This window comes from Oryzias latipes, chromosome 4 (assembly GCF_053564925.1).
Source record: "Oryzias latipes strain Hd-rR chromosome 4, Olatipes_Hd-rR_3.1".
NCBI lineage: Eukaryota > Metazoa > Chordata > Actinopteri > Beloniformes > Adrianichthyidae > Oryzias > Oryzias latipes.
This window is the reverse complement of record NC_136240.1, coordinates 5,726,453-5,752,064: the sequence shown is the minus strand read 5'-3', so window position 1 is coordinate 5,752,064 and position 25,612 is coordinate 5,726,453. Positions and strand designations below refer to the sequence as shown.

The following is a 25,612-nucleotide window of genomic DNA, read 5'->3' as shown; positions in this document are numbered from 1 at the left end:
CAGAACCCCCCAACGCCACATGGCAGCAGGCAGGGCCACGGGGGCCCCCAGGGCCAGAGAGCAGGTAGGCATGGGGGGACAGAGAGTGCAGCCCCAGCCCAACCAGGAGAGCATCCCTCCCCGCCGTGCCAGTGGGGCCCAACGCAGGGCCCCACCCAGGAAGAGTGCCCACAGCCCCAGACGAGCACCTCATCACCACCCAGAAGTTCTGGGCATCCCCCTGCCCCAACCCCAGTTACGAGCCAGGACCCCCCAAGGGAGACCTGCTCCGCGCTCCAAGCAGCCACCCACCCGGCCCACGGTTGGTACAGGAAGGAGCAAGGCAGGGGCGGGCCATCCCCGCCCAGGAGGAGGGCACCCAGGAGAAAAGGGGGCCCATAAGGGGTGTTGTAAACATGGCCCGACCAGGCTCGGCCACAGTTGGAAATTTGGTGAGGGCCAGCACTCAGGGGCAAGGACCAGAACCCACACCACAGGGACACGGACACCCCCGGCTCAGGTGTGATGTGATCCCCGGCTTCTGGCCTTGCCAGAAAGCTCAGGGATCCCTCTCCCTGCGTGGAGAGAGGACTGCCGGGCCCAGGAAACCAGCACCCAGGGGACACGGCCGCCATTGCCAAGGGCCCAGTAACCCCTACCAGGGATGGGGTAGGGGACAGATGGTCCGAGTCCCACCTTCCTTGCGAAATGCATGTGTGTTTGTGAGGGTGTGTGTGTGTATGTAACAGTGTTGGGGTGTACATTTGGAGGAGTAAAGGGTGTGTGTACTAAGGGGATAAAGTTAAAATTGGCGGGTGGGGCACTGAGGGGACATCTCCTGATTACTCACAGTGATGTCCCATCACCCTCCCCACCAAGGGGCCCTAAATGTCTGAGGTGCAGTTAAAACCGAGAGAGGGGGGGCCCATTCCATACGGCAACCATGGGAGGGGGACCACTGCCAGGTAGCTCATCCCCCCAAGGTGAATGCAGGCTAGACCCCCCGCCCCCTTACCCTAACATGAGATTTTATGTGGAAAGGGGTAAGTCGGGGACAGCTGGTAGACTGTCCCCTGGTGGTCAAACAGCCGTCCCCCCCCCCCCCCCCCCCCCCAAGCATAGGGCCCAGCCAAGTACATCTGATGGAACTCCTGTCACTACAGGTCGTGTAAAGAGACCCCAAAGTTGGCTGGAAGCTTATGTGACATAATATTGTTATGTTATGTATCAAAAGAGTACAGGGAAAGTAAAATGTATTTTGATTAAATTTTTATGTACGTTGCATTTTATTTTGAGAAAAAAGGGAATATGTTGTTTTCTGATGTAGCCACTGGGGGGCGATGTAAGATATAAACAGGAGGAAAAGAAGGAGAAATGGAAAAGAGGAAGTGTATTGCCTTTACCGCCGACATGTTCTGCTACGATTGGATTAATAAAGTTCAATTTAAAAGATTCAGTGTGTGATCTCTCCATGACTTCATAACATATATATATATATCTATATATATATATCTATATATATATATATATCTATATATATCTATATATATATCTATATATATATATCTATATATATATATACATCTATATACATCTATATATATCTATATATATCTATATCTATATCTATATATATATATATATATATCAACAAGACTGGCTATGGATACAGACTCAGAAATGGGGCCAACATCAGTCACCTCCTCTACATGGATTATATCAAGCTATATGCTAAGAGCGAGCGTGCAGTTATGTGCTGTATTGTTTCAGGTGCCTCTTTTCACAGCCTACACCTTGGGTCTTGTCTGGTGTGGTAGATCTGAGCCTCTATCGCTCTGTGCTCAGGGCTTGTTCCTGAGCTGCCAGGATGAGTGCTTCAGTGCTGTCCTGTCGGCCAGCCCTTTCTAGCCATTGGTAGGTCTTCTTGATATCAGCCACTTCAGTTATGGTCTGGTGGTACATCCCATGCAGGGGTTTTTCCTCACATGAGGATCTGTCCTCCAGCACTGTATCCTCTGCTCTCCATTGCCTGAGACATTCACTGAGCACACTGTCAGCTGGGGCCTTGAGCTTGATGTATTCATGCATCTTGGATGTTTCATCCTGGATAGTGGCTTCTACGGTCACTAGTCCTCGGCCCCCTTCTTTGCAGCTAGCATACAGTCTCAGGGTGCTGGATTTGGGATGGAACCCTCCATGCATGGTGAGGAGCTTTCGTGTCCTAACATCCGTGGTCTGTATCTCTTCCTTTGGCCATCTTATTATACCTGCAGGGTATCTGATAACTGGCAGTCTGTAACTGTTTATTGCCCGGGTCTTGTTCTTGCCATTGAGCTGGCTTCTCAGGACTTGCCTTACTCGTTGGAGGTATTTAGCTGTTGCAGCTTTCCTTGTTGCCTGCTCCAGGTTGCCATTTGCCTGAACTACCTTGAATTCCAAGGTACTTGTAAATGTCCTCAATGTCTGCTATTGTTCCTTTTGGGAGTGAGACCCCTCCTGTGTGGACAACCTTGGCTCTCTTTGTCACCATCCGGCTGCATTTCTCAAGCCCGAATGTCATCCCAATGTCAGTAATGTAGATCCTGGTGATGTGGATCAGGGAGTCAATGTCATGCTCGCTCTTAGCATGTAGCTTGATGTCATCCATGTAGAGGAGGTGACTGATGTTGGCCCCATTTCTGAGTCGGTATCCATAGCCAATCTTGTTGATTATTTGGCTGAGGGGGTTCAGACCTATGCAGAACAGCAGTGGGGACAGAACATCACCTTGGTATATCCCGCATTTGATGGACACTTGTGCAAGTGGCTTCCCATTGGCTTCAAGGGTGGTTTTCCACAGCTTCATCGAATTTCCTATGAAGGCTGTTAGAGTCCTGTTGATGTTGTACAGCTCCAAGCATTCAGTGATCCATGTGTGTGGCATTGAGTCATAGTCATGATTCATAGTCTTGTAACCAATCCAGGTTGTGTACAGGTTGGTGTGTCGTGACCTGCAGTCTTGAGTGACTGTTCTGTCAACCAGGAGTTGGTGTTTGGCTCCCCTGGAGTCTCTACCAATGCCGTTCTGTGTGTTGCTCGTGTATTGATCCATGTGCCTATTTATCTTTGTTGCAATGATGCCTGACATGAGCTTCCATATTGTGGAGAGACAGGTTATTGGCCAAAAGTTGGATGGGACTGCACCCTTTGAGGGATCCTTCTGGATCAGGATCGTTCGCCCTTCCGTTAGCCTTTTGGGGTGAGTCCCATCTCTCAGCAGCTGGTTCATTTGTGCTGCTAGGCGCTCGTGGAGTGCGGTGAGCTTCTTTAGCCAGTAGGCATGTATCATGTCAGGGCCCGGTGCTGTCCGGTTTCTCATACCTGAGACTCTTTCTTGCATGTCTCCCACTGTTATGGTTACTTAATGTTAATTCTATGTTCTTTTCTCATAGAGATCAACCACTGGGCATTGCTGTTATATGCTGTCTCTTTCTCCCAGACATTTTTCCAGTACTGTTCAGTTTCTAGCCTTGGTGGGTCTGATCGGCTGTTTTGACCCTGCCACTGAGCGTACAGTTTTGCAGGCTGAGTTGCGAACAGGCTGTTTATCCGTCTGGCTTGTGAACCTCTTTAGGCGGCTGCTCAAGGCTGGGAGCCTTTGTTTGGCAGTTTCAAGTGCTTCAGGTATGGGTATCTGGCTGTATCTCTTAGGTACTTGCTTTCTTATTGTACCTCTTTGAGCCTCTGTCAGCTGACTCACATCCCTCTGAGTTGCCTTGATTTTGGCCTCTAACTGTTGCTCCCATGGTGGGTATTGTTTTCTCCCATGGTTGCTCTTATATCCAAGCATCTGACCCTCACTGTTGCTGAGGTGTAAACCAGTTCATTGGTTTCTGTTATTGTTGTGGTAGGGATTGCGCTCAATGCTTCATTCACATCTTCCAGGAGACTTTCAGGCGGTACATCACTTAACCGTTGTAACTGGTGTCGGGATTGTCTAATGTTCATTCTAGACATGATCTTGTCTTTCAGGTCAGTTGCTGCCTCGCTCAGCGTATCTGTGGTTGTTGGAGCTGTGTACTCAAGCTCGGGGTGGGAGTGTGATATAGCCTCCTCTCTGACCTGCTGTTCCGGTTCCCCCGAGGTGATATTGCAATTGGATTGTACCGCTTCAATCTCAAGTTGTGATAGGAGTTGCCGTTTGTGGATGTTAGGACATTGGGCAACCAGGTGTTTGGCAGTTAGCCTTGATTGTGGGTTTCGAGGCATCCATTCATTCTACATTTTCTGCATGTAACCCCTCTGGGTGGGATTGCTTGAGTAGTAGCATTCTAACAGGACCATGTTCTCACATCTAGTCCATTTCTGTCTTGTTTCAGTTGCCCACTTTCCATCACAATGCTTTGGTCCCCCACCACCTGACGCAGACCTTGTTTGGCCGGGCGACGCCTGAGCAGCCATGACATGTGGTTCATTGTCTCTCATGTTATGAGGTAGGCAGTAGCGTTAAGGGTCTTGCCCAAGGACCCTCACTGGGGTGCATATCTATATATATATGCGCATGACCAATTGTTCATTTTGTTTAGAATACTCATGATTAAATTAACAATTAAAATTTTCTCATGGTTTTCCAGCCGTTTTCTTTTTTGTCTTAACATGATCCCAAACTGAGATTCGTTCACCAGTTAAAGCATGAGAAAAGCGTAAGTATATTCGACATCTCAACGTAATGAGATCTTAAAATAAACTGCTCCAGAACTCTATCACCAGAACCTCTCTCATTGCAAAATAATCTCTGTTTGTACTGGGACATTAGTTCTGATACTTTACCTTTAAAGTAGCAGTAAAAAGGAAGCCATGTAATCGTCATGGGGTTTTATCAACAGTCAACAGCATCTAGACCCACTGGGCTTGATAACTCCTGTCACCATATATAGTTGGGCCTTGTCGTGTGAACTTTCTGCTGACGTCCATGATTGAAAAAGAGAATCTTTGTGTGACCAGTTGAAGCCCCATAGATAGAGAAACACTCTGAAAGGTTTAAACCGTAACCGTTTGTTACATCAATTCATCTTTTTCTGCTCATTACACAGAGCTGTGTGTTCTCTGATGTTTCAAGATGATGGTGGTCACAACTGAAGGAAAATGTGAATTTGGATTTGTGCTTGGAAAAGCAAGATTGGATCTGAAAGCAGAACTCACCTTTCCTTGACTGGAACTATGTGGAGCAGTGTTAGCTGTTGAAATGGCTGAAAAAATCTTTAAAGAACTTTATCACAAAGCCCATTGATTGGACCTTCTTTTTCAAAAGTAAAATTGTTCTCTGCTACATTCACAACAACACAAAAAGATTCTGCGGACAACACAAGAACATTTACATGTACCCAATCCTGTTTGCAGAATATGGAAGACAACTTATTCTCAGTGTCTAAAGGCAAAAACCCAGCCAACCTGGCCACAAGAGGAATTTCAGCATCTAAACGTGCAGATTCTGGTTTAATGGCTCACCCTTTCTTCTCAAATATCCCCGACCTGGAAGATGTGAAAGGCTTGAACTTGTGGATCGTGAGAAAGATGTCAGTGTAAGACCGCTAACAACCTTTGTCCCAAATGTGTGTAAAAAAGAAACTCAACTCAGAAAGATTTCAACAGTTCTTCACATGGGGTCCTTTGCTCAATGCTGTTTCTTCCTTAATCCATCTCATCCACACATTCAAACTAAGGTCTTCTACCCCATGCAGAGAATGGCATGAGTGCACCAAACTGGACATTATTACAAAGGACACATTTCATGTCCACTTCATTTAAAAACCAAAAGACCATTAAGATTTTTTTTTGCCATTTTGCATCAGGAAATTGTATGCACTTGTAATGAATGGTTTGGTTGCTGGTTGGATCCCTCAGAAGTGGGAAGGAGCAAAAGTTCAAAAAATGGAATTAAAGAAATTGGAGAAGAAAAGAGAGCAGAGATACAAAGGGCAGCACGAGTCTTTTAAGGAAAGATGGAGGAGTTGAGCATTGAAGCAGAGGTTGATTTCTACTGAGGCTGATTTGTGCAAGTGTGTTTGCAGCGTGTTCTTGAGATGAGTTTTTAACCTATAAACTCATCAACGTAAGGCATCAACGCTGCTTGATGCCTTACAGTGGCTTTTTCTCCTTCGTCCCTGGTCTTTGACACACTGCCCCTCTGCAGGGGCTCTGGTTATCTCTAGCATTAGGATTCACACCACATCCTTCCATCCAGTAAAGGAGGATGACCAGGGAGTTTTTCTTTCATCACTTAGGTGGGACTGGTTTTTTGTTGTTGTTTTTTTTAAGCAGCACCTTGAGTCAACATCGTATTAAGACATCGCTGTGTGCACATCTTCACACTTTTAGTCTTTTCTTTGCTGGCCCTGGGATTGCTCCTCATTTCTAAAATTATCCTCAAAGTGTGCCACCTCTCCTGTGAGCAGCTGCTAGGATTGTGTTAGGGGATGTGTGTGCGTGTGTGTGTGGGGGGGGATTGCAGAGGAAACACAAGGGGGGGGATAGCAATGGTAATCATCCTTTAGAAGTGTTCGATCAGGGCAGTGTGGCAGATGCATGTGGGCCGCAGCAGTTTGCATCCGTCTCAGTTCCTTTCCTCACTTTTTCTTATCGATTCTGCCATCTTCCCATCCATATCTTCAGGCTGTTGTACATTTTTTGGAAGGGATTAGCACTGTGATCGTGTGTTCATGTGTCTTTTCTTCTAAGTAGTATTTGCACTTGAATCATGGTCTCAATGGAACATGCATATTTGCACGGAAACAGATCTTTTGCAGAAGCACAAGCTTTTTCCATGTTGGTTTACATCAGAATTTGTTGCACACACATCCACAGACTCAAGCACACAACCCCACACACAAGATACAGGTGCACTGTATCCACGAGTAGATCTAAATGGAAAATCCATAGCCACCCCAGGAGTTATTGCTCAGCACCCAACATTTGAAGAATTACTGCATTCACACCATTTGTGCTAACATGTAACATTTAATCACCTTATAGGATATCGGGGAGACAGTTGACAATAGCAAAGTCTTTTGTAGTAGTCTGCTTGGTACCAGCTCTCATTTTCTTTTACGTGAATACAGTATGTGCATCTTAATTTGTCTTGATTTTCTGTATGGCTGTGCATGTTCAGTGTGTCTATGTGTATGAATGAACAATAGCTGCCATGTGTGGTTAATCTCCCCCTCTCCAAAAAAAGTCTCCCCCAGCCTCCAGCTCTCAGGCCCACAAGCCTGGAGTAAAGTCAGGGGGGCAGTTTTGGAAGCCACCCAGACACAACTCTAGGGGATGGCTTGGATTGCCTCCAGTTCTTGCTGTGTGGGGCTGATTCAGGGAATTGCAAGGACACAGCATCTCTGCACAGAGGAGACTAAGACGAGATACAGGATGAGAACAGAGGAGAGTTGACGAAAAGGGAGGGCAACAGATGGTAAGGAATGGGAAGGACACAGAGGGAGGAACAAGAAGACAAAAGTATAAGCTGACAGTTACTGAAGTTAATTGGTGAAACAAAAGTTCCCAGAGTTCCCAGAGTGCAATGGCAAAAGCTAGAGGCATGACATAGCTCAGTTTTTAGGGTTTGTTAACATGTTCTATTAAAAAAAAAAATCAAGAAAATTACCTGTGTAGAACTGTTTGGCATTCAGTGCACATTATACAAATCCAGGAAAAAAACTGGCCAAACCTTTCTCTTGAAGAAAAAACAAGTTATGTATTATGTATTCAAAAACAGAACACTATTAATAATTGGTAAAAAAATGGCGTATACTTGTATAGCGCTTTTCTACCTACAAGGACAAAGTGCTTTACAGTCACAGACCCATTCACCCAGTCACACACACATTCACACACTGGTAGCCGCTCCGCTGCCAAACACAGGCGCCTGCCTACCACCAGAGGCAAGGTGGGGTTCAGTGTCTTGCCCAAGGACACTTCGACTCATGGGCATGCAAGGCGGGAATCGAACCTGCAACCTTATGATCATGGGTCAACCGCCCTACCGCTGCACCACGGCCACCCAGTTGTTGTTGTTACGGCCATGGACAGTACGAGTCTGTCCCTGCTGCCTGCCCCTTTGCTCCTCCTGCACAGGTGCAGGTGTTGGGACAGGAATAAAAGCTCAGCCATCGAGGTGCTTCAGAGAGACTCTTCTATGAAGGTAAAAACGTGTCTAAAAACACGCACTTGAAGGATTGATGTGAGAACTTGTAATATAGAATGTGAAAACTTGTGCATCAAAAATCTGCATCTGTGTGTGAAAATCTTCTGCTGTGAACTGACAAATTTCCATATGTATGTGTTCATTTAGAGTTACAACTTCAGATCTGTGATTACAACTGCTCAAATGTGCTTCTGCGTGTGCTCCAATCTGCTGGCGCAAATCACAAGTGCGCTACAACTGCGCTCTGAATTCTGACACATTCCTTGCGAGAAACTTGTTTCTAAACTGATCTGTCCGATAATGGAACAAGGGGGGGAGGGAGGGTTAGAGGAGGCGGAGTCAACCAATCAGAGTGCAGGACTCGGAGAACTTGGTAGAGTTAGAAAGATCCTCACAGATTCGGACTTCCTGCTTCAATAACTCTTCTGATAAACGTTAAAATGTGACAGAGTATCTCAATCATGTTGTATTAACACGGAGAGTGAACTACAAATGCATTTCTAAAGAAAACAGTCTGTTTTTTCCAGCATTTTAATGAAACATGATCTCTTCGTGCTTAAATGCAGAAATGCAGCTAGACGGCTGCCTACAGGAAAATCATCTTTGTTGTAACATGACAATAGGACCAGGGCTATTGAGCATCTTTATAATAAATGGAGGGTGTGTTCCAACCATAGGGGAATTACACTCCTCAGCCTCCCTGGGAAAGTCTATGCCAGGGTACTGGAGAGGAGAGTCCGTCCGATAGTCGAACCTCGGATTCAGGAACAACAGTGCGATTTCCGTCCTGGTCGTGGAACAGTGGACCAGCTCTACACCCTATCTAGGGTGCTGGAGGGTTTGTGGGAGTTCGCTCATCCAGTCCATATGTGTTTCGTGGATTTGGAGAAGGCGTTCGACCGCGTCCCCCGTCAGTGATGAAAGTCAGGTAAGGAAAAAATCCCTGAACTTTTCTTTGAGCGATATGGCGGGCACAGAGCGAAATTTTGGAAAAATACGTGGTCTTAGATGCATTCTGGTGCATTCTGGCAGCTAGTTATTCACTTCTTTATCAAGAAACTAAGACTAATTGGAGCATCATGATTTGTCATTCAAACCCCTAGTTTGACTCTCCATTAAGGACTTGCTGGTCCTAAAAAAGAATTTGGAAAATTGCTCAAAGTAACACAATCCTACAATCGACGCTTTTCCTTAAAGCTGCAAAACATACAATTGCTAAAATATAGTAACATCAAAGCCCCAAATGGCAAAAAGAACACCAGTAACTATGATATTCTATGAAAATACCTCAGTTATTTATACATTATTTCTGCTTTAGAAATGACTGATGTACAACATCCACTTGCACTGTTTTCTCAAACTATAATTACATCAAAATATGGGATCTGCTTTAAACTATAATTCTATAACATAATACATCAATTCTTTAACACCAATACTAAGTAATCTGGGAAATATCAAAACAAACATACAAACTAAGCTAAACATTGTAAACATTATTTTTTAAGGGAGTGCGGGTCCAAACCATCAAATACTTATAATTAATGTCAACTATACTGAACTAAATCATGGTAATTAGGAAATACTAATAAATTAGATAAAGAAATGTATTCAAAATAAAAACTGAAACTCAAAACTAAAATTGAAATTATTTCAAAATGTGGTTTTGAGATTATTTTACACAAAAAAGTATTTGACCTACACTACCTTAAAAATCTTTTTTTTTCAGCCAAGACCACTTCAATTTGTTTTTTATCGTCTTCTCACAACTGAGGTCGTGACCACGCTCAATAATGACGATGCCTGCCATTATTTTAACACAAATTTGATCGCAAACTCTTCAGATGTGTTTGTGAAAGTTTAGCGTGGGTCCGCCAGTTTTGGTCTCTAGGGAAGCAAGTCACGCTGACCACGTGGTGCAGACAGAGCCAATCAGACCCGTCGACGCATCCGAAAGCAACTAAAACGTCCCGTCATTGGTCAATTAGGCCGGGAAGACGAGAGATGGCCACGACCATAGAGGAAGCGATCTGCGGAGAAATATAGAAAATAAAGCTAAAATTAGCTGATTTCAGACCATTTTTTAATCCGGAAAGCGATTTGTCCGTAGAGATCAGGTCTTTATTTCCCGGAAAGTAAGTTCGGTTTGCTCAAAAACCCGGATTTCCGGGAATTCCCGGAAGACTTTCATCACTGCCCGTGGCATCCTGTGGGGGGTGCTCTGGGAGTATGGGGTCCGGGGAGCCTTACTGAGGGCTGTCCGGTCTCTGTATGACCGGAGTAGGAGCTTGGTCCGCATAGCCGGCAGTAAGTCAGACCTGTTCCCGGTCCACGTTGGACTCCGGCAGGGCTGCCCTCTATCACCGGTTCTGTTCATAGTTTTTATGGACAGAATTTCTAGGCGCAGCCAGGGGCCGGAAGGGATCTGGTTTGGGGACCACAGGATTTCCTCTCTGCTTTTTGCAGATGATGTCGTCCTGTTGGCTTCATCAAACCGGGACCTCCAGCGTGCATTGGGGCGGTTTGGGGCCGAGTGTGAAGCGGCTGGGATGAGGGTCAGCACCGCTAAATCTGAGGCCATGGTCCTTGACCGGAGAAAGGTAGTTTGCCATCTCTCGGTCGGTGGAGTGTCCTTGCCCCAGGTGGAGGAGTTTAAATACCTTGGGGTCTTGTTCACGAGTGAGGGAAGATCGGAGCGTGAGATTGACAGGCGGATCGGAGCAGCGTCCGTAGTTATGCGGTCGCTCTATCGGTCCGTCGTGGTGAAGAGAGAGCTGAGCCGAAAAGCAAAGCTCTCAATTTACCGGTCGATCTACGTTCCAGTACTCACCTATGGTCATGAGCTATGGGTCATGACCGAAAGAACGAGGTCCCGAATACAAGCGGCTGAAATGAGCTTCCTCCGCAGGGTGGCTGGGCGCTCCCTTAGAGATAGGGTGAGAAGCTCGGTCACCCGCGGAGGGCTCGGAGTAGAACCGCTTCTCCTCCACATCGAAAGGAGCCAGTTGAGGTGGCTCGGGCATCTAGTTCGGATGCCTCCTGGACGCCTCCCTGGAGAGGTGTTCCGGGCATGTCCCACTGGGCGGAGGCCCCGGGGAAGACCCAGGACACGCTGGAGAGACTACGTCTCTCGGCTGGCCTGGGAACGTCTTGGGGTCCCCCCAGAGGAGCTGGAGGAAGTGGCTGGGGTGAGGGAAGTCTGGGCATCTCTGCTCAGTCTGCTGCCCCCGCGACCCGGTCCCGGATAAGCGGAGGAAGATGGATGGATGGATGGATATAATAAATCATATGTTTTAACATTTGAAAAAATATATAAGAAACCATACTGGGTCTGTGACACCGCGCTACGCCGGCGCTCAGCGGCCAGCTGTTGAGCTCCGCCATGGAAGGAGATGCGACACAGCAGAAGATTTTTACACACAGATGCAGATTTTTGATACACAAGTTTTCACATTCTATATTACAAGTCCTCACATCAAATCGACAAGTGCGTTCTTTTAGACACACCTGTTTAGCTGTGTTGGTGAAGTCGCTCCCTGGATCACGTTGAGGACCTCTTTGAGCTCCAGCGCCTTCAGCATCGCCAACAGCTTCTCCCCGTTGTAGAAGTCTCCCATCTTCTGCCCCAGAACGCAGTCCAGCAGCTTGCAGATGGGCCAGGTCTGGGGGTAGGTCAGCAACATGATCAGCTGAGTTAAGAGGATGGTATTGGCCGCCACGGCCATCCCGTTGTGGGTGGACAGCACCTGGGGGATGATCACCCCAAAGATGACAATAATGCTGGTGGAGAAGACCACGATGCATTGCTTGGAGGGGATGAGGTTGTCCAGGAGGATGGGGATGATGCTGTTGACCAGCACGTTCCCCAGTGCTTGCCTATGCTGCGGACGGGCTCGATCTTACCCGCATACCGCTTCTCCTTGTCTGTGCCGCAACTCTGGACGATGCACGGCTCCATGGGGTCCAACGCCGTCAGAACCTGATGCAGCAAGGTGATCATCCCGGACAACACAAGCAGACCGCAGATCAGGATGACCTTCAGCCACAAGGGCATCAGGCTTTTTTTAGGTAATGCTATCTCTTATTCACAGTCTTATTTTAACACCCCCCTCCCCACCCCAAGAACAAGAGTGTGAGGTGTAGCTTTTAACAAATGATTACATGAAGACACTGTAGTGGCTAGGTCTTTAATCACTAACTCGTCCACGCAGATGTTGTGATTCTTAATGGTTGCTACAATTACTTAATTCGATATGGGCACAGATACAGATCCTATCAAATAATCCAATTCAGCAAGAAGTTCATCTAATGCTGTGCGTGGAGTGTGAAAATAGTTTTCAAGTTTAAGTATAAGGGATCTTAATTTCAGTTCAAAGACTTTTGATATATCCTGTTCTAATGTTTCCGGTTCTATATCCATCACTGTCAACATTACACTTAACAATATGAGCATGGTGATCAGTTCCACCATCTGCTGAATCTTCTGCTCCCCTTGTTTTAACAGTGCCTACTTTAAAGTCCTGAAGAGAATATGGAGTGTGTTTTCTATTTTGTGGGACTTGAAAATACCATAAACATTTGTTTGAAAAGAACAACCCTTAAACATGCAACTTTATTTTCATGGCTCTTGAAGTGAGTATTGATGTGAAAAAATGACTCTTGTGCTGACGGTATGTTAGTGGTGGAACACAGATGACAGTTAAATGTATCAGAAGTACCACTTTTTTTTTTTACATTTTCATTCACATGTGACCTGCTTAAATGGCTATGAAGTGCATTCCATGTTTTGAAAACACATGGGCAATCAAAATGAGTGCATAGGAGCAGCTGCGGCCAAAATGACTGTGAGATAACCTGTAAGGTTTTAATAATAATGGATTGGATTTATCTGCGCTTTTCCAGACACTCAAAGCGTGTCCATTTTTCATTTACTCTTCATTTATACTTGGTGATGGTAGGCAGTGGCGTTAAGGGACTTGCCCAAGGGCCCTCACTGGCCGGTGTTAACTGCTCACCAATTCAATTGCTTGCTTGTTCATTCCCCCCGGGAATGAAACCCTGGTTTCCTGCATGTCAGTCCTTCGCCTTACCAACCCAGCTACCCAGCCGACGTTTTTAGATGATTATGTCTTGTCAATGCAGGTGTCCCTTTACACATTCACATTCATTTCTGTTAAAAAAGAAAATAAATACATTAGTGTCAATACATTTACACTTAAGAGAGAATAAAATATCACCAAGGACAGGTCACACACGGACACTCTGAACTGTTACCATCTGGACAGCTTTAGAGAACAATTATAGCACATACTGGCAGACTAAAGAACAGCTTTTATCCGATTACCGCAACATCACAAAATAATGATCAAAGTTGTTGTTGTTTTGATAGAGCCAAGGGCAGCTCATGAGGGGAGTCTGATCAGATCAAAGTCTTCTGGGCACCAGCATTTGTTTGTTCTACTGGTTTAGTCCTTGACTGGTCGTGCAGATTTTGAGGCAGATTTTTATTCAAAAGTGGGCATTTTAGACCAGTCTTCCCTCAATTCGGGCAGAAACACATTCCAAGTTGGCCTGCATTGTCTGCACGAGTTCAAGGGTCACGAGCACCCTGCCTAAATGGATAAGACAGGCACAGTGCTTTTGATCCACTTGTGAAAGTTTCTCGCTGTGAGTCTGTACTCCCCGAATGATCTTCCCACTGAGCTTGGACCCTTTGCTTCTCTCCGTCCTCCGCTCCCAGACTGCCGAGAATTCAGTAATCCTCTGATCCCAATTAGGAGGAATCCCAATACCAGAAATCCGAGTAGATATATATCTTCGACATCTTCCACAGACATCTGGGCCAGGCACAGCAGCCTCCACTTGCCCCACGTATCGTTGGTGAATCCAGCATGCAAGGGGTCTGCTTTCCCATTCCTTGGAGTTAAGAAAACTTTGTGGATCAAATTCAGAGACCAGCTGATCAGATCCCTATTCAGAGTGCAAAAAAGCAGAAGGATAAAATAAAGCAGGCTCTGGGGCAGACAGGACAAAAAGGCTTGGGAATGGGTGGAGGAACTGGAGGAAAAGCGTCTGATGCAAGGAGACAATAGGTACTAAAAGGGCTAAAACCGATTCTCTCTCCCCTCTAGTTTGCTACTATCAAGAGCCAATTGTAACAGTCGTCTTATGTCAGGTTTTATAACATACAGAAATGTTTTTTTATTTTAATTAAAGATACTTCTGATCTCTGAAAACTTTTATTGAACACATACTTTTTTTAAAGCATCGACTTATCATCAAAGCCCTAATGTTTATTTCTAATCATGGTCATTTATTTGTAACTACAAAATTCTTTAAGGAATTAACTTTGTTCAAATCACAAATGTCATTTTTTGCAATGTACAACAGAAGACGAAAGCTTAAAACTAGTGATAAACCATAAAATATTTTCCCTAAAGTTTTGTACCCAAAATGTCATGCAGAAAAAAAATGCATTAATTGATATATGTGCAAAGTTTTGCATTATTGTGTGTGTTCTTACAGATTTGTGTGTTGTAGTTGTGAGTCTTACTTATTTCAATGGCATGGAACAACAAGTGAGTGTGTGATTGTGTTGGCTGAGCTCAGTGTGAGCAAATGCTAAAACTTACCAACAATCCTGAATGCAACAATAGTGAGCTCTTAAAGCACATAAATGCGCAAATTCAATCTTCAACACTGTAATAATCCAGTCTGTCCTGACCACACCCATCACGGTCTGGATCTGCAGCCAACAGGGACAGACCGCAGGGAATCGTCACATCTGCTGAGAGGATTTTTGGTTCAATCCTTCTCTCCATTCAGGACCTGGACCCGGTCAGGAAGCGGGCTGGGGGAATCTCGACACATCCCGAACACAATCTTTTCAGCTGTCCCCAAGCTGTCCCTATGATGAAGTCCTGAACAGTCACAGAGCATGGAACATAAACAAGAGAACTTTTACACTAAAATAACAGTTGTATTTATCATAATCTTTTTCTTCATATGTATATGTACACAAATACTGTATTTATTTATACATAAAAAAAACGAAAAATGTCCCTGATTGCCACCAGCTGACTTCACTCATCTCATTTGCCTTGCTGCTTAAAAGGAGACCTCACCCATCAGTTCAACGCCAGTTCGTTACCCCTTATGGTGACTAGCCCTGTCCAAGTTATGCTCCATAACTTTATGCTTTGCTTCGTTCTCGGACTAATTCTATGTTCCTTGTCCCAGGATCATCAAACCATCACGAGAGAAGTCAGCGTGGATAACCCACTCAACCGCCCTGGAACCTGGAAGACATCTCGGCAAACGCTAACCGCATTAAGCCCTCCAGCCACGGCATCAGCTACTGTCATGTTTAACATCTTAGCTGTTGGGAATGTCTCCACCCGGACCAAACCTACAGTCTCCACCCGGGCCAGATATGCCAATGTCAACATCAGACACACCTAACTAAACTCATTCATCACTGGAAAAAACTTGAACAAGATCTTCTGGAAGAGGAAGTAAGGAGAAAAACTCCAAACCCCTTAACAAGAAGGGAGTTACTGAGCCAGGTCGCAAGTCTGTATGACCCAATTGGTTTAGCCACACCTACAAAACAAAAAGGGGTGATTCTTGTTAGGAAAGCCTTCCAAGAATAAGAAGGTGGAGCTAAGATCAAAGACACCTGGGACAACCCCCTTTCTGACCACCTGAGAGAAGAAGCAAAACAGCTTTTTGAAGATTACATACGTCTCAGTCACTTCACTTTCCCCAGGAGCCTCACACCAGTAGACTGGGTTGGAAATCCCTGCGGAATAACGTTTTCTGACGGAAGTGACAAAAGCTATGGTGCTGTAGTGTACTTCAGGTGGGAAACAATCAAAGCGTTTAAGTTAGACTGGTTGAATCAAAGGCAAAGCTTACTCCACTTAACCAAAAAGGAGATGCAGTCAAAGCTGAAATGTGTGGAGCTGTCTCTGCATCTCGACTAAGACTGTATGTCGAAAAGCACATTCGCATGAAAATAGACTGCTGGTATCACCTAGTGGACAGTCAAACTGTTCTTGGAGCCATTCAGAGAGACAGTTATGGGTACCAAACTTTTTTTGCTAACAGGATTGGTGAAATCCAAAAGATTGGACCCATAGAAGATTGGTGGTGGATACCAGGAGACTTCAATGTTGCAGACTGCATTACAAGAGGTACTGGACCTGAAAACCTCCATGAGGAGTCTGACTGGCAAAGAGGACCACCATTTTTGAGGAAACCTATGGCAGAATGGCCAATAAAGTCAGCCAAAGAAATTGCTGCCCGTTCCAAAGAAGGAGTTAACAAACTCCTACGAAAAGCTTATTCTTCTGCCATCACAAGAGCTCAGGCAAAAATCAAGACAAATGCACTCAACAATATGGTTCAAGGTAGTCCAGAAAAGACATCTTGTGAGTCTAAAGTGGAGATTGCTCATGTTCGCAGACCTTCAGCTGGATGAGCAGTGAAAGAACTCATAGATGTGACCAAAATCAGCAGTTTGATGCGATTAGTCAGGATTATTGCCTGGCTTTGGAAAGCTGTTGAAATATGGAAACAAAAACTGAAGAACACAAACAGGAGACAAATTAAAGTAGCCCTTTCAAAAGAGGAATTAGGAAATGCAATTAAAAAACTCACACTCACTGTGGAAGAATACCAGGATGCTTTCAGACGTGTTCCACGCTGCACAATAAGGGATGGAATTTAAAGATACCACTCTGAACAGACTTGTTGTGTACAAGGATGAGGAAACGGGACTTCAACTTTGTGGTGGAAGAATCCAAAGCTTTGATGAGGACAAAACAGCAGTGCCCCTTTTGCCATATAACTCCTGGGTGTCAACACTGCTCGCCCGAGAAGCACACAAGGAAAACCATGAAGACATTGCTGGAACACTCATGAGGATGAGGAAAAAGGCCTGGGTTATTAAAGTCAGAAGACTAGCTAAAAAGGTGGTTGATAGCTGTGTGGAGTGCAGAAAGAATAAAGCCAAAAAATGTCAGCAAATCATGGCTGACCTTCCTCCTGAGAGAACACGTCAAGCTCAACCCTTTGAGTTTACCACAGTTGATTTGTTTGGGCCCTATGAAGTTAAAGATGAAGTAAGGAAAAGGGTACGACTTCAGGTGTGGGGGATCGTCTTTTCATGTATGGCTTCCAGAGCTGTTCATGCTGATGTCGTAAGCGATCAGTGAACTGAAGATTTTCTGTTAGCATACAAGAGATTCACTGCCATCCGAGGTCGACCAAGAAAACTCCGGTCAGATCCTGGAAGCAACTTCGTAGGAGCAAAACCAACTCTTGAAAGCCTGTATGCGTTCTTGGATTGATTGGAAAGGTCAGATATCCAAAGTGAAGCTGCGCTGCATGGGACCGATTGGAGTTGGAAGATACACCTTGCCAACTCACCCCACAGAAACGGAGCAGCATAAGCAGCTGTCCGGGTGCTGAAAAGAGCCCTGCACAATCTAGGTGGGGATGGCATATTTACTTGGGGTGAATTCCAAACTTTCCTCTACATGGCAGCCAATTTAACTAATGAAAGACCCATAGATGTAAGAACTCAAACTCAAGAAGACAGTATAAGCTACATAACACCAAACACCTTACTGTTGGGAAGAGCTGGTACTAAGGGTGACTCCTACAGTTTTGACTTTGCAAGCTGTCCATTCCAAAGACTGAATGTCATCCAAGTAGAAGTGAACAGATTCTGGAAGAAAGGGAGCCAACTTGCTGGATCAAACCTCTTTATTAGGAGTAAATGGCACACCAAAACAAGGAACGTGGCTGTTGGAGATATTGTATGGATTGCGGATTCAAATGCCCTGAGAGGCCAGTGCAGACTCGGCAGTTGTTAAGGCAAACAGCTACAAGTTGGGAGTTGTCAGAGATGTGAATATAAGGACATTCTCCAGCTATCCTGTTTCAAACACCAAGGCTAAACCAAAGGAAAACAGGTCTGCAATAAATATTCTAGCCACCATCCTACATCGAGATATTAGGCGCATCATTGTGATCCTACCAGTTGAGGAACAGAGGTCTAACCCAAATAAAGGTGGAGCCAAAGTATGACCTCCTTGGGTTCAAGAACCAGGAGTTCAAGTGGGAGGTGTCATGTTCAACATCTTAGCTGTTGGGAATGTCTTCACCCGGGCCAAACCTACAGTCTCCACCCGGGCCAGATATGCCAATGTCAACATCAGACACACCTAACTCAACTCATTCATCACTGGAAAAAACTTACACTTGCATCTTTGTTTGGTCTGATTCCACTCCAGCTCCAGAAACCAAGCCAAAGACACAACTGGTATGGACTGATATTGAATTAAGAATCTATTTTATGTTGAATGCTGGTTATTGGTTACAATTTGAATGTCATGAGCATTTTGATGTTTGACATGTTAAGTTTTGAAATGTTAAATGGAAATTCTGGTTTATGTCTTTTAAGGTTTTCAACCTATCACCTTCATCTAAAATCAGAGAACTACCTGCCAAAATAAATACAAAGGCAAAGCAAAGTAGATGTGTGATTGAGTTGTTTCCATGTCCGTTGGAAAACATGGTCTGTCTTATCTTATCTAAGATAAGAAAAAAAAAAAAAAAAAAAAAAAAAAAAAAAAAAGGAAAACATGGTCTGTCGAGTCAGACAGGAGCTGGGGGAGACCAAAAGACTCGACAGCTATACGTCCTCCTCCGGATCATTTCCTGCCTCGATCATCCCCATCTCTGCAAGAACAAATACACTCTTCTTACCTCAAAACTCACCTGTTCTCGTTGTGGGTTACAGCATCTGGGTTCCACCCACCTGCAGAATCATGACAGTTTCTCCTCCAAGCTCGGGTCCTCTACCAGAGGCCTGGGAGATTGAGGGTCCTGCGCAGTATCTTGGCTGTTCCTAGCACTGCGCTTTTCTGGACTGAGAGGTCTGAGGTCTTTCCAGGTATCTGTTGTAGCCACTACTCTAGCTTGGGGGTTACTGCCCTGAGTGCTCCAATGTGCTCCCATCTGCGTGTGTCCCTTCGCCGGGGTTGCTCCATGGTCTCGAGGGTCTCTTGTCCGCTCTTTCCTGGTCCAGCCGATCGGGCTAGGGAGGATCTGGTTCCCCCATTGAACACACGGTACACTTCAGCAGCATGTTTGCATCTACACCCCCACTTGCACATGTACACTGTCACACTGCTTGTTGTCTGCTTTATCCCTCGCTCCTAACCCACTGTGTATTGATGGATGCATGACAAATTTCTCGGTATGCCCCATGGTCATTTATAAAAGCTTATCTTAGTGTGAGAATTTCATTCTTGGATGTTCTTGGATTTCATTCTTTGATGCTCAAAATCATAACCTACTCCGATTAGCAGTTTGCCACTCGTATCCCTTTACTTTCTCCCCCTCTGTTTTTCTTTAATTCCCCCCCCCCCCCCCCCCCCCGTTTTTTTCACACTTTTTCCCTCTCGCTTTCCTCTGTTGACTGGAAGCTTTCACCTCTTATCTGTTGGCTCAGTTGTTGGACAGGACAAAAAAAAAGCACAACATGCAAAAGTTTGGATGTGTGTTTTTCGTGGGTAAAATGCAAATGCCGCCGAGACCAACTCTAGGATGACATCATGAAATCCACAAGCAGCAAAAGGCGGTGCCTCAGAGATCGAGTCGTCTTATTTCTGGGTAGGAGAATGAGCTGAGAAAATAATTCATGTTTCATAAAAAATTAAGAGACGCATGATATGGGCCCTTTAAGCGAATGAGGACACTTTTTCATTATATTTTCATTTCTTGGAAAGGGTCTGTTTATATTCATGACCTCACCTCTGATTAAGCTGTTTTTGATGCTGTTGTTGACTTGGTGGCATCAGTCTTTAGTTCAAAGGTAGTAGCTGTCAGGAAAAGTGGTCCCCAACCTTTTTTAGGCCACAGACCAGTGTAATGTCAGACAGTATTTTTACACACCAGCCTGTATGAGGTTGAAGTGAGCTTTCCACTTTTTTTTTTCATTTTAGCTTCCAGTTTACCTTAACTCTGAAGGTAAAGTGTAACTTCTTACTCTATTTGCACACTAGCTTTCATGCAAGAACCAGCAGGAAATTGATGAATTAATCATTATCTGTAGATACTGTACTTGTTAGAATTCAAAGTTCCTTTCACCCTGCACCTAATTAATTTCTGCAGTACTTGGGTGTATTTATTATCTTTAAAGAAGAACACCTGCAATAAGTACAGTATATATATTATGTTCATAGCTGCAAGCTGTCCTGAATGTAAGCTGACTGCAGCAGTGAAAGGTTTGACATTTGAATGGCAACAACACCCAATTTGTAATGTGTTCACTCAGTTTGAAATAGTCTTAATTGCACTGACTTAATAACCCTCTTGACACCAAGAAAAAGCTACAGATGGCACAGCTTTAGTGAATTATCCTCCGATGTCTTTACCCAAATTATAATTCTCTGAAAAGAAACACATTCACAGTTCACCGTCTGTATTTTTATCAGAAGGGGGATGTTTAAAGACAAAAACAAAATGTGCTCACATATTCAAAAAGAAGCTCTTTCTTGGAAAAATGCTTAACGGTGGGGGTCTTTTTCAGCGGTTGTGTTAAATTATAAAAAAAATCAAAATAAAATCCTTACCTATAGGGTAAAATGCTTAATAATTTTCTTACAGGTCCACTTTTAGATGTCAATTTCAAGAATCCAAATATTTTGAAAAGAATTTTAAAACTGAAACCAAATTTAAATGTTAAGGAAATGTATTTTATACTATATACTTTATTTTTACTTGGATGAAACATTACATCTAGAAAATACACTAATTTGTTAGTCCCTCACTTCCTAGAAGGAATAAATGAGGACACACAACACCATTTTTTATTAGTTTTTTTTTTTTTTAATTCTTTTTTTTCCTATTTTATTTGTCTTCCAGCATGTTTGGAAGTTTGGCAACAAATGTCTTCCTTTCTCTGTGCCTTTTCTTCTTTTCACAGCCCTTGGATCGTTTTGCTTCATTTGATCACTTTTAAAAATTTCTTTCAATCATCATTTGTTTGTTTACATGCCGTTTTCAGCTCCGGATAACAACCGCAGGAACAGATGATTCAAATCAAACTTATATCCACAACATTTAGAGCAGAAGAAAAAAAACGCTCGCTATCAATGCTAGTGCAGAGCGCTGACAGTTATTTTCATGCAGGCCCCGCACGAGTAAATACAGAGTTGTAAGTGAGGAAGCGACGACAGTTTGAGCTTTTAGTTATCGGTCCATTTTATCAGCAATTTTTTTCTTATCGGAATTATCGGCAACGTCATAATGTCCAATATCGTCTGATAATTATCGGTATCCGATATTATCGTGCAACTCTACTCTGAACATCCTGTTGACAGAGGTAAATAATGATGGACGTAAATTTGATTTAAACTTTTATATTAAGTCTTTTGCTTTGGGCCCCTAGAGATTTGGGGGCCCCAGGCGATCGCCTACTTTTGCCTAATGGTCCACCCTTATGCTCAATTAATATGAAATGGTAAAACTGCATATGCCAGGTTGCTAAAAGAGTCAAGAATATTTTCAAAACAGTGCTTAGGCTGTGTTTTAGAGGGCATTATGTTTGCAATGTGTCTGACAAGCCTGAAGAAAGATTAAGATGGTGACCAGTGCTGTTGCTTCATCAGGCTAGTGGAACACAAGGCTTCCAGCAGCCATGATGATTCAAATTCTGTTCCGAGCTCTTGTGGAGTGTTAAAATGTAGTACTACTGACATCTCTCTCAAGCCGTTTTCACACTACAGTCATTCTGTCATCCAAAAAAAAGATGTGCTTGTAAAACTGCCATTAGCAATTAACGGTGAACAAAGAAAGATGTTCCAGCTAGGAATCACTAATTACTCAGATGCAGTTGAACACAGTCACGAAATCATCAGAATGAACCTTCTGGTGTACGTGTTTCTCCAAATCCTAACCTTCTTTTACCTCCTAATACCTCAAAAGAGAGTACAAAGGTGTAGCAGTGGTAGGATAATTCATTCTCAAAACACACTGTGAGGCAATAGGGAGTCAGAAAAAAGGGAGTGTAAAAGCAGTCTCAGTATCTCCTGCTGCACAGCAGAGGACCCACATACAGTATGTCCTTTCAACAATTATTTGTCTGCTAAATAAATGTAGCGAAATGATCTTTAGCTAAAAGAGGCTGCTTACATGCATTTTTTCTTATTGAGATGGATAAGGAAGTTAAAACCCTCATTTAGGGCACTTGCTGGCCAGACACACTTCATATGAGTTCTCCCTGGTGAGGCCCATTTATAAGGCAAGAAATCACACTTATTAAACCTGACAGGGCACCTGGGAAGTTAAAAACATTTCAGGTGACTACCTCTAGAAGTTCATCAACAGAATGACAAAAGTGTACAAAGCAATAATCAAATCAAAAGGTGGCCACTTTGAAGAACCTGCAATATGACATATTTTCAGTTGTTTCACACTTTTTTCATGTATATGATTCCACATGTGTTAATTCATAGTTTTGATGCCTTCAGTGTGATTCTACAATTTTCATAGTCATGAAAACAAAGTAAACTCTTTGAATGAGAAGGTGCTTCCTAACTTTTGTTCTGTAATGTAGATAAAATGTTGTTTTAAGATTAAACAGATAAGAACCACAAAAAAAGTTATTGTGTGTCAGTGTCCTGCAATAAACTCTGGAACAAGTTTAGCAATGAGCTCAAACAATGTACAAATATTCATAAATTCAAGAAAACGTTTAGAAAATGTGGAGTTGCTCTGAGCTGAACCCTCCAGCCAGGATGAAGAACCTACAAGGTGGACAACAGTCAGTCAAAAGAAATTACTAAATTAGTGGAAGGAATGAATTACCAGAAGTAGCAATCTTCAGAGTTCTCAATGTCTGGCAGGCCAACACACAGCATAGATTTCCCATTCCTTTCTGACTCCACATACAATCCCGTCTTTTTATTTCCTGGGATCTACCAACTCCCTTTATTGGGAGGCAATTCAACACTTTCCCAGGTAAACAAATGGGCTAAAAAGAACAAAATAACTAGACACGTATCTCCACATAAATATGAAATGACCATTGTCATACAAAACACAAAACGTACAACACTGGGAAAAAACAGAAAGTTAGTCTATGTTTCTGCTTCTCTTTATCCTCTCAGTTGATGGTTTACCCACTGGATGGAAAGCAGTCAGTGAGCTCCATTGGATCCTGGTCTGATCCGTTCTCTTGTGTGCAGCCAAGTGGACATACTGTAGAGGTCGGCCTTGGACAAAAGAGGCAAACAGGCAGAACATAGACCTGACAGAAAACGGACGGCAGTGGCTCTGGTTGTTGAGCAGGTCGTCCAATGATCGAAGGGTTGGCAGTTTGATCCCCCCAGTCAACTGTCGTTGTGTCCTTGGGCAAGACACTTCACCCTCCCTGCCTCCAGTGTGGCTCCACTGTTGTGCGAACGTGCACGAATGTCCCGGTGATGGTCAGAGGGGCCGTAGGCGCAACACCTCTGTCATCACTAAGTATGAATGAGGAGTGAATGAATAATGGACACAATGTAAGCGCTATGAGCGCCTGGAATAGTGCAGATAAATATAATACATTAATATTATTAAAAAACAATAAATGTTCATGCTGAATACATATTAATGCTTACAAAAAAAAGATTGTTTTCGGAGGATAACCAATAAGCACTCCACATTTGATAAATAATCTGCACTTGATCTGATAAGTACCGGGTCATGGTAAGTAAGTAAAAATAGACATGAAGAGCAATAACTCAATAGGGTGGGATCACATAACTTTGCTTCTTCCATCTCCCATTTCAGGAAACAAATGGAAAATGGGGTTTATATAGTGCTTTACTACCTTCCTTAAAGGCCCAAAGCGATTTACAGTCACAGTCTCACTCTCACACTGATGGCGGCTCCGCTGCCGAACACTGGCAACAACCTATGATCACCAGGAGCAATGTGGGTTTCAGTGTCTCGCTCAAGAACACTACAACACATGGGCTCACAGAGTGGAAACTGAGCATTCGATCTCCATTCAATCACAAGAACAGGCAGACAGCTGGTTCCAAGTGCAGCAGGTTTATTGGCTCAGCTACAAGTCCACAAAGCTAAATCAGGGTCAGGCAGGCCAGGGTCGATAACGAGCATTAGAACAACAGAGAATCAACTATAGTAATCAGGATCCAGGCGAGAGTCGAGGCAGGTGATGGGCAAACATAGTCAGAAACGGGGTCAGGAGACAGAAGAGCAGGTCCAAACACAATGCTTGGCAATGGTGGCACAAACAATACTTCACACTGAGTGAGGCTCAGTACAGTGTTTAAATATGCTGTGATTGATTGGGTGAATGAGAGTCAGGTTTGCAGCTTCCAGGAAGTATGCACTGGAGTTGCTGGGAGATGTAATGTGGCTAGAAATCTGGAGATGGTTCCTGTTGGTGACCGGAGGGGGAGACAAAGGTCAGATTTCTGACACACTGCTTCAGTGCATAGACTGAAAATGCGAGTTCTCCTCTTGGACCTTGGTACCTCCAGGAGAAGCTAATCAGCAGATCTGAGGTTGAGGAGTAAGGACATAGAAGCTCAGAGAGGTACAATGGTGCACAATTGTTTAAGGATTTAAAAACAAACAAAATAATTTTAAAGTAAACTCTAAAATTCACAGGCAGCCAGTAAACAGTAGCCAGGATGGGTGTGATGTGGTCCCTCTTACGCTCTCCAGCCAGAACACGAGCAGCAGCGTTCTTGACCAGCTGGAGATGTAAGAGGGACAACTGAGTAGCTCCGAAATAAGGAGAATTAAAGAAGCTGAGATGTAATGAAAGCATGGATTACAGTCTTAGAATGTTGTTTAGCTAAAAAGGGTTTCCCCTTCACCAACTGCCTCAGATTAAAAAAATAATACTGGATTTTACCACTGCGCTGATTTGTCAGTCAAGTTTAAAATCATTGTCCTTTTTTAAACGAAGCCAAGGGACCCGACTCCACTGTGGAGGGGTCACAGGAGCTTCTAGCTTAAAAAGCTAAGGGCCATCCAGTATTTGATGTCTTGTAAACAAGACAGAAGTGGTGTAATAGAGCCACATTTCTTTATTGGTAAATAGATCTGACTATCGCTGGCATAGCAATGAAAGGAAACTGTTTTGTCAGGATATACCCCAGAGGAAGGAGGTACGAAGAGAATAAAAGTGGTCCTAAAATAGAGCCCTGTGGAACCCCAGTTGGGTTTTAAGAGCAAAGTTGATGGTTTTAAAAAGCACATGTGGATTGTGGCTAAAAGTCTCAATCATACTGGACAAGTATGCCTCTCGTAACTTTTTGACAGTGTTCTGGTAGTGATGCCAGCAATCCTTCAGGATCTGGAAAGAGCTGTAGCTATTCTTTTTCCACCTGCATTCTGCTCTGCAACATTCCCTCCCTGCTG

The 25,612-nt window shown here is 44.0% G+C and overlaps 1 pseudogene across 1 annotated transcript in view; it reads right to left on the bottom strand.

Moving 5' to 3' along the window:
• Window positions 1-8,727: 8,727 nt before the first annotated feature.
• The window catches only part of LOC144991992 (metal transporter CNNM2-like), a 50,791-nt pseudogene continuing 33,906 nt past the window's right edge, over window positions 8,728-25,612 (bottom strand). Inside the window, exon 4 of the transcript XR_013655699.1 lies at window positions 8,728-12,233. The product of XR_013655699.1 is annotated as a metal transporter CNNM2-like (transcript). The remainder of the gene's footprint in view (window positions 12,234-25,612) is intronic.